Source organism: Patagioenas fasciata, chromosome 26, assembly GCF_037038585.1.
Source record: "Patagioenas fasciata isolate bPatFas1 chromosome 26, bPatFas1.hap1, whole genome shotgun sequence".
In the NCBI taxonomy this organism is placed as follows: domain Eukaryota; kingdom Metazoa; phylum Chordata; class Aves; order Columbiformes; family Columbidae; genus Patagioenas; species Patagioenas fasciata.
In genome coordinates, this window is record NC_092545.1 from 6633314 (window position 1) to 6649678 (window position 16365).

Genomic DNA, 16365 nt, shown 5'->3' on the forward strand with positions numbered 1-16365 from the left:
TCCACCTGAATCCCTCACCATCGCCACCCCAGCCAGGTCGCACCTTTGCATACGAAGGGAGAGACAAAACCTCCAGCTCCGTGCAGGACAGGGTACCCAGCCCTTTCCTGGATGGATTTGACTTGCACTCCAGTCACCACCGTGTCGCATTAGCACATACAAACATCAACTACAAACATGTTACCTTGACACAGCAAAAGTCTGGATACGGCATTCACCATGAGATGCTATTAAATGTATTATTAATACATGTGTAGCAGGGGACGCCAGGACAAGCTGCTATAAATCAAGATAGCCTTCAAACATTTTATTACATGCATTTAGGTTGTTATCATCCAAGATATCATACACCATATAATGTAATAGTCACCCTTTATAATAAATAGGACTATCATGTTAACTGCCTTTGACATTCATTGTAAAATTATTCATGATTAATTATGTTTGCAGAGAAATAACGCACGTTATCGCAGGAAGTTTGCTGCACTGTGATTTAATGAGCACTTGGCACGCTGCAACAGCGGCTTCGGGCACATCTGATCCGAACCACGGAGCTCCCAAGCTCACATGAGGAAGACCAAGAAGAAGAAAGAATCTATACAGCCCCTGTCCACACAAGGCTTTACGTGTTCTGAAACTACTGAACGGATGAGACTGACAAATAATACCCACCTAAAGATAGATACAGAACATGTAGTAGGAGGGATGGCTTTGGTTGGTACATAGTGAAAAAATAAGGAGAGAAATGGATTCTCTCCCTGCATGTGTTTAGGTTTGGTTTTGTTTTAAGGCCATTTGGTTGCTTCCTCGAATCCTCGCTCCCTTCTGCTGCGACAGGAGGCAACGCTGCACAGAACCGCTCCTGGTTACAAACACCACAGGCTCATTTAAACCAAACTCAGTAAATCCCAATCTGTCCTCTGCTGAGGAGCTTTGTGCTACTTTGCATTCTATTCCAACATCGCACTTCATGTGGCATCAAAACTATCTGCTCTGAAGTAACTTGATTTCGGGTTTTTTTCCAGTATGGGAGAACCTCTCTCAAGCGTTAGAAAATCAGACTCGCTTTATGAAAGACGCAGCCCCCACTATCACAACCGCAAGTCCTGCTCTGACTTCAAAAGCCGTGCTGAAAACATTCAGCGTGTTGGCTGGCGTTTGATCAAGATACTCTGCCCTCTCCAAGGAAAAAGTACAACGTGGGAAGCACGAACTCTGCTACGAGGAGCTGTTTGACTCCTATCCTTGATTTCAAAACACGCGACTGATCATCTACAGAAAACAGCGACTCCTGTGCGCCTTCAAAGGCGCGTGTTCCGCGTGCGGCTCGGAGCGCGGGGACCGCGGCCAAGCCGGCGGCACATCCGCCTTTGAACCGCCGCTCTGCTGCTCGCTTCGCAGCAAAACTGCTCCGGGATGTCTGTACCGAGCACAATACCTCCCTGGGAACGGTAACGCACTGCCAGCCTAGAAGAGCAGAATCACCCTCCTCAATGCAGCCAAACCTACTGCAGGAAAGAGAACCCGCACCCGGCTCAGCGGGACTGGGGAGGGCGGCTGCAGTTCTGCGCTGTGCTGTGTGTAAGGCGGTTACCCCACCTGGGCTGCTCACGTTGCCCTCTGAACTGAGTACAGCAACACTTCCAGCTCCCCTACCCTCCAAAAGACTAAAAAAGATGCATTATCTCTTAGCATTTTAACTCTTCAGAGCATGGAGGATCCTTCTTATACAGTGGCTAGCGCCCTGGGCTGGAACAGAACTGTAACACAATTACTAAATCATTATTTACCGACACTGCTGTGCCAGGCACACCGGAAAAATGTGCTGTTTTTCTTCGAGGGCTACAGTGGCTGAAACAACAACGTGGCTGAGACAGCGTTTTGTGATTGTGCTGCAAGACAGGACCACATGCAACAGCCTCTAGAGTTATGGATCATAATAGGTAAAACACATGGGTATCCTACATAGAAATAAATCAGTAGCTCTTAAAAAAATGCCTTCTGATGAACCCAGAGTTCAAACTAAAGTTTTAAAGCAGACCCTTTAAAAAGTTCTATTCCTTATATCAGGAATGCTAAAAGTGTGTTGAGTCATCTGGTAGCAAAGTCCACTTGGCTGGGCTTTAGTTCTTCACCATGTCTGCTACCAGGATCATTTGTCTGCAGAATTAATGAGAAGGGCGGCTGAAGAGGAAGTGCTGAAATCAATGCAAGAGCTCAGAAATTCTCAGAATGGAAAAAGGTAACACGGGATTTCTGGGAGCACATCAGAATAAAACCTTGTCATTCACTGAAGCCCTTTAGTGCTGCAGACCCAGCGCTCGCACCGCGCCAGCACGGAGCTGGCGTGAACAGCCCCGCAGCCCTGCCTTGGGAAGCACCGCGTCTGTGCCACAAGGGACACACAGGCCCTGGGACGTGCACGATGACAGCAGTTTCCTCCCTCATTAGTGGGATAACCAGCTCATTAAATCTTAACATGAAGGTTATTTTATTATAAAGTGACAGATTACAGATTTACTTCCCCATTCGTCACCCGCCTTCTCCCTTCTGCTTATTTCTTTGTATTTGTTAATGGCCCTTCTCTGGTTCTGTAACCTGCCAGGAGTTTGGTGTGACTCGTTTGTGTGACTGGCTCCGGCTGCGCGGGTGACAGAGGTGGACACACCATGGCTGACGCACAGGAGATCTGTCCTGTACTCCACTCATTGTCACTGCATGAGAACAAAGCGTAGGATTTAATAAGGTCATAAAACAGAATGGCATGCGCTGGTGTGATAGGTATTTTTTCCATTAACATTCAGAAAGTGTGGATTCAGTGGGACAATAAATTACAGCAACTGAGCAGCAACGCCCCATTGGATGCCTGCAGACTCCACAGCGCACCGGGGAAGCAGCGGGGCTGGGGGCACCTCACCAGCACCGCACCGGGGCCACCTCACCAGCACCGCACCAGGGCCACCTCACCAGCACCGCACCAGGGCCACCTCACCAGCACCGCACCAGGGCCACCTCACCAGCACCGCACTGGTGCCACCTCACCAGCACTGCATCAGGGCCACCTCACCAGCACCATGTCAGGGCCACCTCACCAGCATCACATCAGGGGCACCGTACCAGTCCCACCTCAACAGCACCGCCCCAGGGCCAAAACCAGTATTCCCTCTGCCACCAGGCTGCCTATGGCATTTCAAGAACTAGAATCTTACTCTAAAGTAGTACGAAAGCTCAGTATTTGCAAGGAGTTTAGTTCTGAAGGTGGTGAAACCTAGTATTTCTACAGAACGTGATGTGCATCTGCTTTAAAGTGCTGAGGTCTGACTATTGATTGTCGGGTTATGGCAAGTTTCCAATGCAGATGCCTAAATCAACGCTACAGTGAAATAAAAATAATAAAACAGATAAAATAGTAGCTTGTCCTCACATTTCCTCTGCTTTTTCTCTACAGATCCCACTCCCGCCACAGCGCACACCTGGGCAGACACAAACACACCTTAACCCACACTCCTTGCCCCCGTGTGAAAATCCAGCTCTCCCTGGCCCTGGAGGTACGCGGTGCATCCCCTCCCAACGCATCCGAGCCTTCCCCAGAGACACACGCAACCGAAAAATATCTGACCGATTATCAGCACTCCAGTGAGCAACGGGACTGCTGGGACACACACTTTTTAAAGGTGCTAATTAGAAGCTGAGGTCTCTTGAGAAATGTCATACCATTTGTGGGTGATGAACACTCTTCAAAGTACATTTCTTCTCCCCATTTCATGTATATACAGCTATACCTTCCCTCTCATTACCTGGAAACATTTGGGTTTGCTTCTCAGAAGCTTGCCTGCAATTATTTGCTATTCATTATCACAACCTTCAGCTTATCACAGACATCTACTAAAGTGTCAGATTCGGGGAGCTGGGACTAAGCAGGAAACAAGCAACAGAGGGTCTGATTTATGAAAACACCAATACTATTAAAATTCAGAGGAAGAAAAAGTACATTAAGCTGAGGGTTGATTTACAGACTTTCGAGGAAGCAACAGTTGTTCTTTAACGGATGTGTTATGATCAATCTAATTTATGGGGCTGTAATAGAGTGGTGAAACCTCTGTACTGAACATTTATGGGTAAAAAGAATTTAACGGTTTTGCTGCATACAAATGCAATTAAAATTTGAATTAGGAAAAGGTGCTGTGATTTTTTTCCTTCATTTTGTCCTTCACTAATTACTTTTTCTTTTTAATATTCTCTGCCATCTAATACACTTGGAGAAAGATCTTTGCAAATAGCAGCCTCATTAAAACCCTGAAGTACAGCTTAGAGATTACAGATGTACAGAAAAAACGGATCTTGGTCTTTGAAAAGTGCATTTTTCCCCCACATTCCTCGAGGAATAAGTTACGTGTTGGACAGACTGTCATCTTCCTGACCAGGTGAAGGAACCGTTCTCAAATATCCCAGACAACCATGCACCATTGTGATCCCTGCTTACTGGATCCCGCAGCCGCGGTGCTGTTATGCATGCACAAAGGTAATGAGGCAGGCAAAGGTTATTACTAGGGACACTGCTGGAATGATGAGGGGCTGCCAACGCGGCAGACTAACCTCGGGCTATCTGAAATTGAAATTTTGGGTTAAATTAATAACGCAACATGAGACCAGACGGTAATGCTGCCTGTCCCCTGCAGGCTGAAAATGTCTTTTGACATTAATAAAAAAGAGGGTAGGGGTGTTACCTGCGAGGACGTGCAGAGGAGCAACGCACTCGCTGGGCCGATGGCACAGACATGGGATGGGGAAACAAAGGCAACGAGCTGCCCGGCCACCGGTCCTGCCACCGCGGCAACGGGAGCCCAGCACCTCCCTCCATCCTTCCAGGACTGGCACGACTAACAAGGGAAATTGCCTCATTTTCCTCATTATTACTCATAATGGCACCAGAAATTTTCGGAGGTATTTTACAGAGCAGTTTAAAACCCAGCCCTGCTCCCAGAGCTGAGGAGTTTACAGTCTAATTTACACACGCAGCTCTGGGTCGGAGGCACAAACAGCATCTGCAAAGACGGGTGGGGGAACACCACGATCGGAGCAGTAATATCACACGGTTCATGTGCTGCGCGTTTGGCTGAACTGGGGATATCCAGACACCCAGGACAGACCTCTCCTCTTTGAAAGGTATGAGGAAGGTAAGGGGAGGAGAGAGGAGGAATACATTAATAAAGAAGATGGAAAAACCAAATAATATTGCATGAAGCTGGCAGCAATTCTAAACTGGCCAACACACGCAAAAATCCATGGCTTTCCCTAGAGTCCTTTGACCCGTGTGAGAGCTGGAGTGATCCAGTATGCAGACACCCGCACGGACTGGGTTACACTGGCAGGAACCCGGGCTCTGGTACCTGGAGGTAACTCATCAACCGGAGCCTTTGTGAAGGCGAAAGCTGGGGCACATTCCCACGAGAAGCGGTCAGCAGCACGCGCAGCCTGCTCCTCTGCAGCACGCAGCGCGTCACGCTCCTTATGCCATTAGACTCTCATGGTGTCCACAGGTTCTTTAGGATTAATGAGGCAAAAGTCCTCAATCAAGAAGCAATTTAAGAGTACATTGCTAATTCCACAGAGTTCTGCAAATGAACTAATTCAATACTAGTTGACCTTTTTATTTTGGGGGATGATTTGTGTCTGTATTTCCCTGAGCGGTGCCCTCAAGCATTGACAATTTGGAAGGGCATTTCTGGCCCGGTGACTGAAATCAATCACAAGTAAGATGAGCACACAAATGAGGAGCAATACACCCTGGAAACTGCATCGGCGAGGAACACGGCTCCTTCGGACGGGCAGAACCAAAGGCACAACAACCCAACCCAACCGAGTCACTTCTCAGTCGGAAAACGGTGCGTCAGGAACGTTCTGCGACGGTTCGCTCCTGTTAGTGCTGAGAGACGCTGGCTGGTTCTGTGCCCCTGGGCACGGCAATGGCACGTGTGTCAGACAGACGCACAGCTCGGAAAACGGACGCGACTACCAGCAGCTTGTTCTGGCACTGCCACAGGACACCGTCTGCAACTGCCTGAACGGGGATTGGGATCCCTAATTCACCCTCGATTACCATTTTGCTATCATCAAAAGACAAGGAAAACATTGTCATTTTTGCCAAGACGGTAGTAATTGGTTTCTCCTCAGGTCATTGCACCAGATGTTACAGTAAGGACAGACTGCCAGACAGACGTTTGGAGATGCAGGCTCACTAGAACTTCACAGAAAATGGAACCACCTGTCTTTTTTAAAACACTGAGAAATACTTTACAGATAAACCGCATTACAGCTATGTACTACCATTTAAAAATAAAGTAACCAGTAACGTCAGACTGCAATAACGCTCAGATCTGGAGGGAGCTCCGTGCTCCATGCTAAGCCCGTGATGTGGGTGAGATGGGCGGCTCTGCTGAGCACCGACATCCTGCGCTGTGCATTCGTCCACACACCAAGGTGAGGAGGACAGAGAAGAACGAAACAAGCCCCAGAAAACTGATGTTAAGAAGCCTAGGGAAGCAATAGTTTTGTCTGATCTGAAATGACTCTTTTATTCTCTGTGTCTCTCACTGTAATTAAGATGGGATCTGCTGAAATACTGGCAATGGATAACCAGCATTTGTGTTCGTTTCCAAGAATACAAAGCAGATTATGGCTTTGTTCACATTTATTTTTTCTTACAATAGTGGTGCGGTTGTGAATCAGCAAACACAATTAGTGCTTCTCCTTTCTTTATTCTTTTTTTAATATGATAAACCTTTACAAGTATTCATTATTCTGTTAGCAGAAGGTTGCTAATTTTACTCTAAATTAATGTATTCCTGTTATGATGCAGATTGTGGTTTATAATGCAATTTAGCTAGCTGCTTCCCTCCTTTATGCACTGATTTCAACAGCCTTTGTGGAAGGAAGCAATAAACGGTAAGGTCGTCCATTGAAGGTGTGCACTCCTCCCTGCTGACCAACACTGCTCACCGTGCCTTCATCTCTCATCGAGCAACCACAAGGCCAAAGCTTCAAACCCTTTGGAGGTTTTGTACCAATGCAAAGAGCTGCAAACACTGTGCAGCCTGACAGAAACCTGAGGTACACGGCTGACGTCCCTCCTTAGAACAGAGATAGTCATATGGAAACACTGAACAGTGACGTATAATCATAACACTGTTTCACTCAATTGCATAAAAAAGACAAAAAAAACAATAACTATACATCCCTCCCTTCATGCAAAGCTTACATTAGGTTAAACGCATTTATTCAGAACTTTTCTGCTCACCCATCAAGTTAAGAAATAAAAGAGAAAAGTTTAAATGGTTCCTATGCACCTGCTCCCGGTTCTGTTCTCTGGGCAGCCTCCATTAGACCTGACTGGAGAACAGCCCTGAACAGCCAGTCACCTCATCGCTGCTCCTGAGACCCATGGAATGGAACAGGCACATCTTCGGCTTCATTCTACGCTCCTGCTTTAATTACCCACATTGTCTGTTATGAAACCTTGTCATGTTGTCACACGCGGCCTCTGTGCTGAACTTTGCCTTGTCAAGATAGTTTTATCATTCATAAATATTTCAATGAGAACCAAAGACTGCTTATGAAAGATTGATTTCTTACAGTTCACTGACCCTTCCTTCGAGGCCTTTTATTAAAATTAGAGTAAACCCATCCTAGAAATCAGGGCATTAATTGTTAATATTACAGGCTACTGGAACACAGCATCCTCAAGGGAAAGAGACACCCTGCTGCCTTAAAGCGACACATCACTGTAGAAATTAAAGGCAATCAACAGCATTTAAATATGTTAATTTTCACATCAGAATCAAACTAAGGTCTTTAACACATTTTAAATTAAGTCAGGGAGGTTGAACAGCAACGGGTGAGATGTGGGGCACCAGGAGACGCGGCCGAGTCCCCGGCTGCCCCGAGCTGCCCAGACACCGCGGTGACCCCCGCGCTCACACCGCAGCCCAGCCCGGGCCAGACCCCGGAGCCACGCTCGAGATGGAACAGAGCAGGCAGATCCTCTCTGAGACCCGACTGTAAGGGCTGTTGTGGTCGGTGCTTCGTCTACTGCACCATTTCAAGCAGCTGCAACTTGACCAAGGGAACGTGGGTGAAATTATTTCCAGAGGGAAATCTACTGCAGAGAGAAAATGAAAAAAAGGAAGAGCAAAAAGAAAGGCCAACGGGAGGCTCTCAAGTCTGCGGCGTCTCAGACCCAGACTTCTGTCTTCTACATTGCATTATGCACACAGGTGATGCTACATAAATAACATATAATGTAGTTGATGAAAAGCACTCCGACAGCAAAGGTCTGCCGCTGTTCTCCACATTAATAACATCGTGATAACATCTTGGCTCTAGTTCTCCAGAAAATTCTCCTTTTCCAAGAAAAGCTCTGCTATCATCCTGAGAATATGCACATACATCAAGGACAAGCCTCAGCAATGTATTTACCTAAATGTCTTCTTTCGGGTATACTTCTCATTTATTAGGACATATTTATGATCATCATCTGATCTCTCTTTTTTATTTCGTATCAGTGAACACAACCAGCAGTTTCACTAAGGGCATTTAGTGGTGTATTTGTAATTTGTACGCCACATCCAAGGAGGATACAGAAACTAAGTTTATGGCAAAAGAATACACAGTATCTTAATTCTCATCATTTTAGGAGTATTTCTTAAATACATAGAACTATCTCTTAATTACACAGTGTAGCTGGAAACTACAAAAGATACAGAAGAAAAGCAGATAACTCCTTGGCAAATTCCAGGTTCTCAGCAGGTGCTGTTTCATCATTTCAGTCCAGTTCAACTCTGCTGCAAGACCTCTGGAACCAATGCGCTCAGCATTTTCCTACATTGCAATTAATTCAAGTGAGTGAACTTCCGAAGGTCTGTTAAATGGTAATGACTTGGGTCATTAACTTTAACAATGTCAGTGTGTTCGCACCATCATATTTACTATAATTAGTACCAATCTTATCCAGTAGTATACTACATACAAAGTCTTTAATCTACAATCAGCAGTAGGATCCTGAAACTGCAGTGATTCCAAGCCGGCTGCCTACCTGTGTGCTCCCCCCAGACACAAAACAGCCCTTCTACACTGCACGCTGGTCTGTCTGCTTTGGGAGGAGCTGGAAAAGCGGCAGAGCTTTGGGTATTTTTAACTGAAATGACAAAAACTGGAGGATTCTCATGACAACGTCTCTCTTGCATGTGCAGGCTCTGGTACCTGAAGGGCTGCGCACGGTCCCATCCTCTCCCTCCCTTCACTGCAGTGAGCCGATGGGTAGCACATCATCTCTGTTGTTAGAGCTTAACCTCTTAAGGAACTACAGGGTTTTATAACAAGGAAAGCCAAGTTTAGCTAAGGAAATAACCCTCACAACAGTATCTATGTAGGAGCAGATCTTTTTCCTCTGACCTGGAGCAATTTCAAGAAGGAATATCACACTCGAGCTGAATGACTAGGACTCGCAGTAGATAAATCACAGAGGGAAGACAAGAAAAGACTGCTAATAGAAAGAACCCTGCAGTAGACAGCAGAGGTTACACATTATTACCTTTCTCCCGGCTGGCTGACTTTGATCTCTAGGTGAATATACTCACGCGTTGCTCTGTGCGACTGACCCACCACTCAGACCCTGAGACATCAAGCCCCATCCCTGCTTGTAGAAACCTCAGCTCTCCAAGAGGTAAAAATGTTCTTTCAATCATAATTTGTCAGTGCTCTCATGCTCCAGCATCTCCCATTTGCCTGTCAGCACTCTCCAAGTGCCACTGCTGCTCAGAGCTGAACACACGGAACGAACCTGCTGTGGGTGAAGATTCAGGGTTATTTCCCCCCATAGGAAAGCGCTGCAATGCTACAGAGTGAGCACAACACCAAGATAAATGCCCAGCGTGGTCATTAAGTGTCTGGAGCTGAGGAAGGAATCACATAGATGGCAGAACGGCTGAAGCGGAGTGAAGCAGGAGTATCCCCGCGCTCCCCGGGACACGGGCAGCTGCAGCGTGAGCTGCTGTCCCTGCCCACGGCACTGCTGCCCCTGCCCACGGCGCTGCTGCCCCTGCCCACGGCGGCGCTGCTGTCCCTGCCCACGGCACTGCTGCCCCTGCCCACGGCGCTGCTGCCCCTGCCCATGGTGCTGCTGCCCCTGCCCACGGCGCTGCCGCCCCTGGCACTGTTGCCTCCAGGTGCCTGCAGATTACTGCCACTACATTTGAGCACACCCACGCACACTTTGGGTCGGTATTTGCAAGGACCTGTGGCACTGTAAAACATATTGTGGGTGCCGTAACAAATCAGACAGCGTTCCCTCAAGCCACCTATGAAGACAACCAGCGGCTGTTGAGCAGATGTCTTGGTTATGCACATCAGCACTGCGGGAGATTTTCTAACAGAGAAGATAATCCTACAAAGAGCCCCCGACCAAAGTGTGTTTCTGCTCCGGGTTCCTGTGTGCTGCCCACTGATTAGCTTGTTTCACAGGCATGAGGAAAAGCAACATAAAACACGTTGAGGGCTTTTTTTTCTTTTCCCAAAGTAACAAGTAGTTGACACCCATTTAAATATTCAGCAGTGCAAGTGTTCTGCCATTTAGTCTCGTCACGTTGCTACGCTGTGGAAACACTGGCGCGGTTCACCTCCTAGATTTCCCAGCAGAAACCACGCAAGGCTGGTGTGAACTGAACATTTGTGATAAGCAAACCTCCTCCTGCTGTTCACAAACTGAAACCTGAACACGGTCGGCAATGCACAGCCTCCTCGTTTTTCCGAATGGCTGTTGCTCCCATGCCTTTGCAGAGATCAAAAGCTTAATGCCAACGCACTTCTCTCTCATTTCCTAAATTCTGCCCCTTAGAGCTCCAAAGAAATACCCTAAGAATACACATTACATTAGATGTGCAACCAAGAGCGGGACTGAGGTTTGGGGCAGACAGAACAGCTAATTCTAACTATTCCAAATGCCAAAGACCAATCTCTGGGACCCAGAACAAGAACAGCACTCCTGTTTATACACAAGTACAGGAAAGCACCATTTCTGCTCTCGGGAACATCTATCACCTCAAGGCTCACCAGCAGGGGCTGTCACCGCTGCGTCAGGCTGACATCTGGCAGAGGTTGGCACGAAGGAGAAACGGAGAAGAGCCGAGTGAGAAGGTGCCAAGAAGACATAATAAATTCATTTATCTGACACAGGGCCAAGCTTGTCATTAAATGTCAAGTGCTAGATCAACAGCTGTAGGGAGCTCAATCTGTGTGCCAACCTCCAGCTCTCAGCATTATGTGGCAAAAACCCTCCCCCAGAAACGCTGCCTCTAAATGGCAAAGTACTTCAGCTCTGGTTTCAGGATGGAGTTGGACTGACAGTGGACTTGCGGATAATCATACTTTGCTGCTACCCAAAGCAGCTGTGCCTGAGCTGGAAATACCAGCTTGCATTTTGACAAGTAAGAGCCGAAATAATGCAGCATGTCACCAGTACCTACCGTAGCAAACTAAGTAAGACCTGGCTTTAGATGCCAAATCAAGCATTCCTGATTTGGGGAGGAAGTGCCCAAACCTAAAGCCCGCCCAAAATCAGTCCTAGAGCAATCCTTTCCTTCTGGCCTTACATTGGGAAAAGAAAATTCACAGTCGATTGAGCCAAATAAAAGGCTAAAGAAGGTTGCACCCAAAAGTGAACACATAAAGGATTATCCCTGTATTTTGGAGATCCTACCCCCTCTTCCATTAAATTCAGGTATAACTCTGCCCACTGTCCTGTAAAGAGTCAGATGCGTCCCTTCTATCTTTGTTCCTTCCCTGTCCTGTATTCTTTGCAGTGAAATGAATAAACGATCTAGGAGGATTTTCAGCTTTGCAGAGTCTCTCCCTGTTCGCAGCCCAGCCACCGAGGGCAGCCCCAGGCAACACTGCTCCACACGCAGCAAATGCCAAGAAAATTAACACAAACTGCTTTTTTTTCAACAGGGTACCCAACTGGAATTCAACACGGATCTCAGTGAAGCACTCTGATGCGGGGTGACCTCTGGGTGACGTTTTCTCAGCCTTTAGCAGCCCTGCAGTGCAGCGGGGATGAAGGACACTGCCGCGGTGAGCGCTCCTTCCTGGGATGCTGCAAGGCTCCTTGAATCAAAGCACTGGAACGGAGAAGCGAGGTGCGTAACTGCAAGGCTTATTGATCATTCCTTACTGCACGGGCATAATTCCACCCTGAGAGAACGCCACAAAGCCCCAGTATTTATGGGATCAGGGCACTGACCGGTTCTTACCAAACAAAGGTTACAACTGTTCAGCATAGTTCACAAAAAGAGAAGAGTCTACCTTACAGGCTGCTACCTTTGTGTATTTCATATACCGAACCTATACCTTGCTATGCTACTTCCCAACCAGCCTTAATGTTAACGAGCGATTCCCCAGCTTAAACCAGGAGACTGGTGCAGCAAACCCCGGTCTGCCCATTTATGAAACAGGTGAGATAATAATTAAAAAGAATCCAGTTGCCAAACCGTTATAAATCATAAATTGGTCACTACTTGGATAAGTTCTGCAGCGTTCTTGGTTAATAAAAGAAAAAATCAGAAAATTAAACCTTTATTGCAAGCTCTTACGGTTTGGTGGTTGCTGTTTCTTAAATACATTTGTAAGTAGAATTATCCACTTCAGAGACATTAAATCCACCACTGGAAACTTGTACATTACCACATTGTGAACATCTGACCTCCAACACCAGGAAATAATGAAAAATTAATGGATCCAGATGTGCCAATCTTGCCAATGGACAGATGTTCGTTTTACACACCATTTAGAAATCCCCGGTGCATTTGACTACATGATGATAAAATGACTAAATAATAGGAAGAAATGGAATAGTGCTTAGAAAGTGAAACCTGCACTTCTACAATATATGAAAATGCACAGAGACGGGCATGCCAAATCTCACCCTATGAACTTGCCACATACATGGCAGCAGCGGTAATTCAGGAATTTCTAATGGGACAGCCCTAATAACTTAATCCAAGTCACACCTAAAGATTCCAGCATAAGAGGCGACGTGACAACTGATTTAAAGAAACACAAAACACTCAAAAATCATCCCTCCATTAGACATTTGACCAGGCTGGATCTATTCCTCTGCCATTACCATCTGCCTTTGATTCTCCTCCTGCTTCTGGAGCTCTCCTCTCTTCTTGGAGATTATTTCTTCTTATATTATGCTTGTCCAATATGGCACTTACCCTTTAATGAGATAGAGATAAAACTGCCCCTTGTCAGTCTGTGCTTGTCATGCCTAGAGAGGGTTTTACTACATCATAAAACCACAAAACGCCCCAGTATTTGAGAGAGATCTATCATTATGTCACCCAGGTTCTGCACACAGCTCACGGCAACGCACGACAATGGATCCCTGACATGAAAAGCAATGGAAAGCGGCTGCATTGTGTTTCCACCTTTCACACAAAGTGCTGGACGCTGACGGCTCATGACTGGCCCCGGCTGCAGACTGGGATGGTTTCCATTGAGCTGTTGCTGTAGGTCTGGTCCTGGCACCGCACACCCTGCACAAGCTCTGTGTGCAGTTGGATGAGGCCAACCCAACCCTGCAGGGATTCCTGCTCACACACCAGCACCTGCAGCCGCCACCTCCCGTCCCATCCTCGCCGGGACAGCCTGCAAACGAGCATCGGACTGGGTGATGCTGAACTATTTGTTACAATCCATTCTGAAAGCATTTTACTAAGGATCTTATTCATGCTCGGTGCTTTGATAATGACTCTGATGAACAAACTTCCAGGAACAGAGAGAGAAACTGGAAGTGTTTGAACATGATTTCAGCACTGACTGCACAAAGCTCAACCTTTCAGTAGCAATTCTGCCTTTGCTCCTTTGATTTTGCAAACAGTTGACAGAGGCAATTCTATTGACCATGCAGGTTTGCTTAAAATACCACATTAAAGTGTTCTATGGGGCGCCCAGTTATAACATCCTTCACCTCTAGGGCTCCTCTATCTCAGTCTGCACAGATTCATCATAGTAACCACAATACAGACCAACTCCTTGCTATACCTTGTTTACTGTCCATCTTGTCTCTCATGTTGACTGGTTCCAAGTACTTCAAATAAAGGAGGTATAAGCAAGTTCTCAAGAAAGCTCTCAGCTGTTAGTGCACTGGAATACACGTATCAGACCACAAACAACATGCACAGGGAGTTCTTCCTCAGTCCAACAGACCAACGATTGCCCTTCAGAGTGAGAAACAGGACGAGCAACACTGTCAGTGAAAGGGAAAGAAAGAAGGAAAGTCTGATCTCAGTGGTTCGAGAGGGACACTGAGACTCACACATTTCCTTGCTTCTCACTGAGCATTCATTAGGTCTTCAGTGGACATTAATTGCAAAGGCAGTTCATGGAGAATAACACAATGATTTATCCATCACCACAAGACAAAAAAAAAGCCCGATTTCTGACCTGAGACTGGAAGAGAAAAAGATGGAAGGGGCAAATCCTTGGAGCATAAACAGATTGCGCTATTTATACATGAAAATGTTTTCTGCATCTATAAACTTACCATGCCCAAGTACTTTAATTAATCGCAGTGGTTGCTATGGTAACCTTCCTACCTCAATTATAGCTCTACAAAGAGGTGCCGTGTATTTGTGACAGAGAAGCAGGTAACCCTTCTGCTGAAACTGAAGTAGAGAGCAGACATCACAAAAATAAAACCCTTGTGCAGCCACTGTCAGAAGGTCCATGATGCACACGCTGTATTTTTGATTTACCACATCTGACCCCCATGTCCCTACCAACTTAAATTCTCCTGTGATTCCACCCCCTCTGTAGCCTCTTGATGATACAACATGGGAGCATCGCCAACAGATCCGTGCCAAACTCACTGACTAACCAAAGCTGATCCACCGGCTCCGTGCCGAGCTGAGCGGAATGGCAGCGTGGCAGGTGGAAAGAGATCTTGGTGAGAGAAGGGCAGCTTGGGACAGGAGGAGTTCAACTCGGAATGGGCAAGGTCTGTTTCAGGGTCACTATCACATTAGTCACGTTAAAGATGGATAAACCGCAGCCAGTTCTCCCTCCCACCAAGCACTCCAGGAGTCACTCCTCGGCTGCACAGACTGGGCACCAGAGACGACTCACAAGTCTCTCCTGACTTCCCTGCATCGGAGCAGGGAACAGTCTGTGCCACAATGGTGCTTCCGGGAGTGCTGCAGGTGTTTCAAGTGGATGCAACGCTCCCTGTCTGTGCCACAGCACTGACCAATCCACGGAAAAGGAACGGCAGGAAAGAGGAACAAAATGGCATTTCCTCTTAGCCTTCTCCCCTGAAATCTGAGCACTGATAACCTTTACATCTATTACGAAAAATCACCTTGCCAAGTGAGCTGGGTTCCATTCTCTGCCATCCCTGCATTGCTCGTACCTTCATTTCTCCGGCATCTTTCTCAGAGCAGACTCACATGACAACGACACCACTTTTCCAGCTTGTGTGTCTGTCATCCGCTGTCCTAGATGTGACTTTTAGTTACTGTGGCAAGGTATTTTTTTGCCCCTTTACAGAACCTGTCACATTAAGTGTCATTTTCTCTCATTTTAGATGAAATGCCTTGTTAGGTATTTCTAACGGTGTCTTTAGTGAGAAACAGTGATATTTCTTACCCTCTCTGCCCCCATCCTTCGAGGTCACAGACAGAGACTTCAGCTTATTTCTTAAAGGTTAAATACAAGTTCCAGAAGAGCAACTTGAACTTTGGAGAGCTAAAGCAGAAAAAATCAAAATCTCCAGAGAAGACAACATTGTTATGTGAGAAGCAGTGAATATAAAAGATAAACCAGCAGCTGGAGAAGCCGGACAGAAAACAGCAGCTCCCTTTCTGAACAACTTTATCTGTCTTTGCAAACCCCGTGCAGCCTGCAGAGCAGCAACACCTCAGGCTCTTACTTCAGCCAAGCCCCCTAGAGCTGTGCCTCCCCTCCCCAAAGGATGCCAGCGTTAACTCTCAGAGATGGGCATTTCCCACTCCGGCGGGCAGAGATGCTCACTCAAAGTCAAGTGTTCAGAGGTTGAACAAATTTTGCTCTCCTCTTCAACAGGCACTTTAAATCGTCACTTCCCGCTCCGCTTTCCACACCCGTATTACACTCGCAGGGCTGCAATTATTTCTGCAAGTTCAAGGGTGACCACAGGTTTACAACTTTTGTATTAAGCTACATGAGACTTCCCTTTATCAGCAAACTGATGACTACATTAGAATCACCAATGAAAAGAGTTACAGACACTGCCACCTTTCTATATACATTTATATGTGTAAATAGATGTAT

The 16365-nt window shown here is 46.6% G+C and overlaps 1 long non-coding RNA gene across 1 annotated transcript in view; it reads right to left on the reverse strand.

The window, feature by feature from the left end:
- Nucleotides 1–16365, reverse strand: part of LOC139825661 (uncharacterized) — a 63546-nt gene that overhangs the window by 15947 nt on the left and 31234 nt on the right. The window lies entirely within an intron of this gene.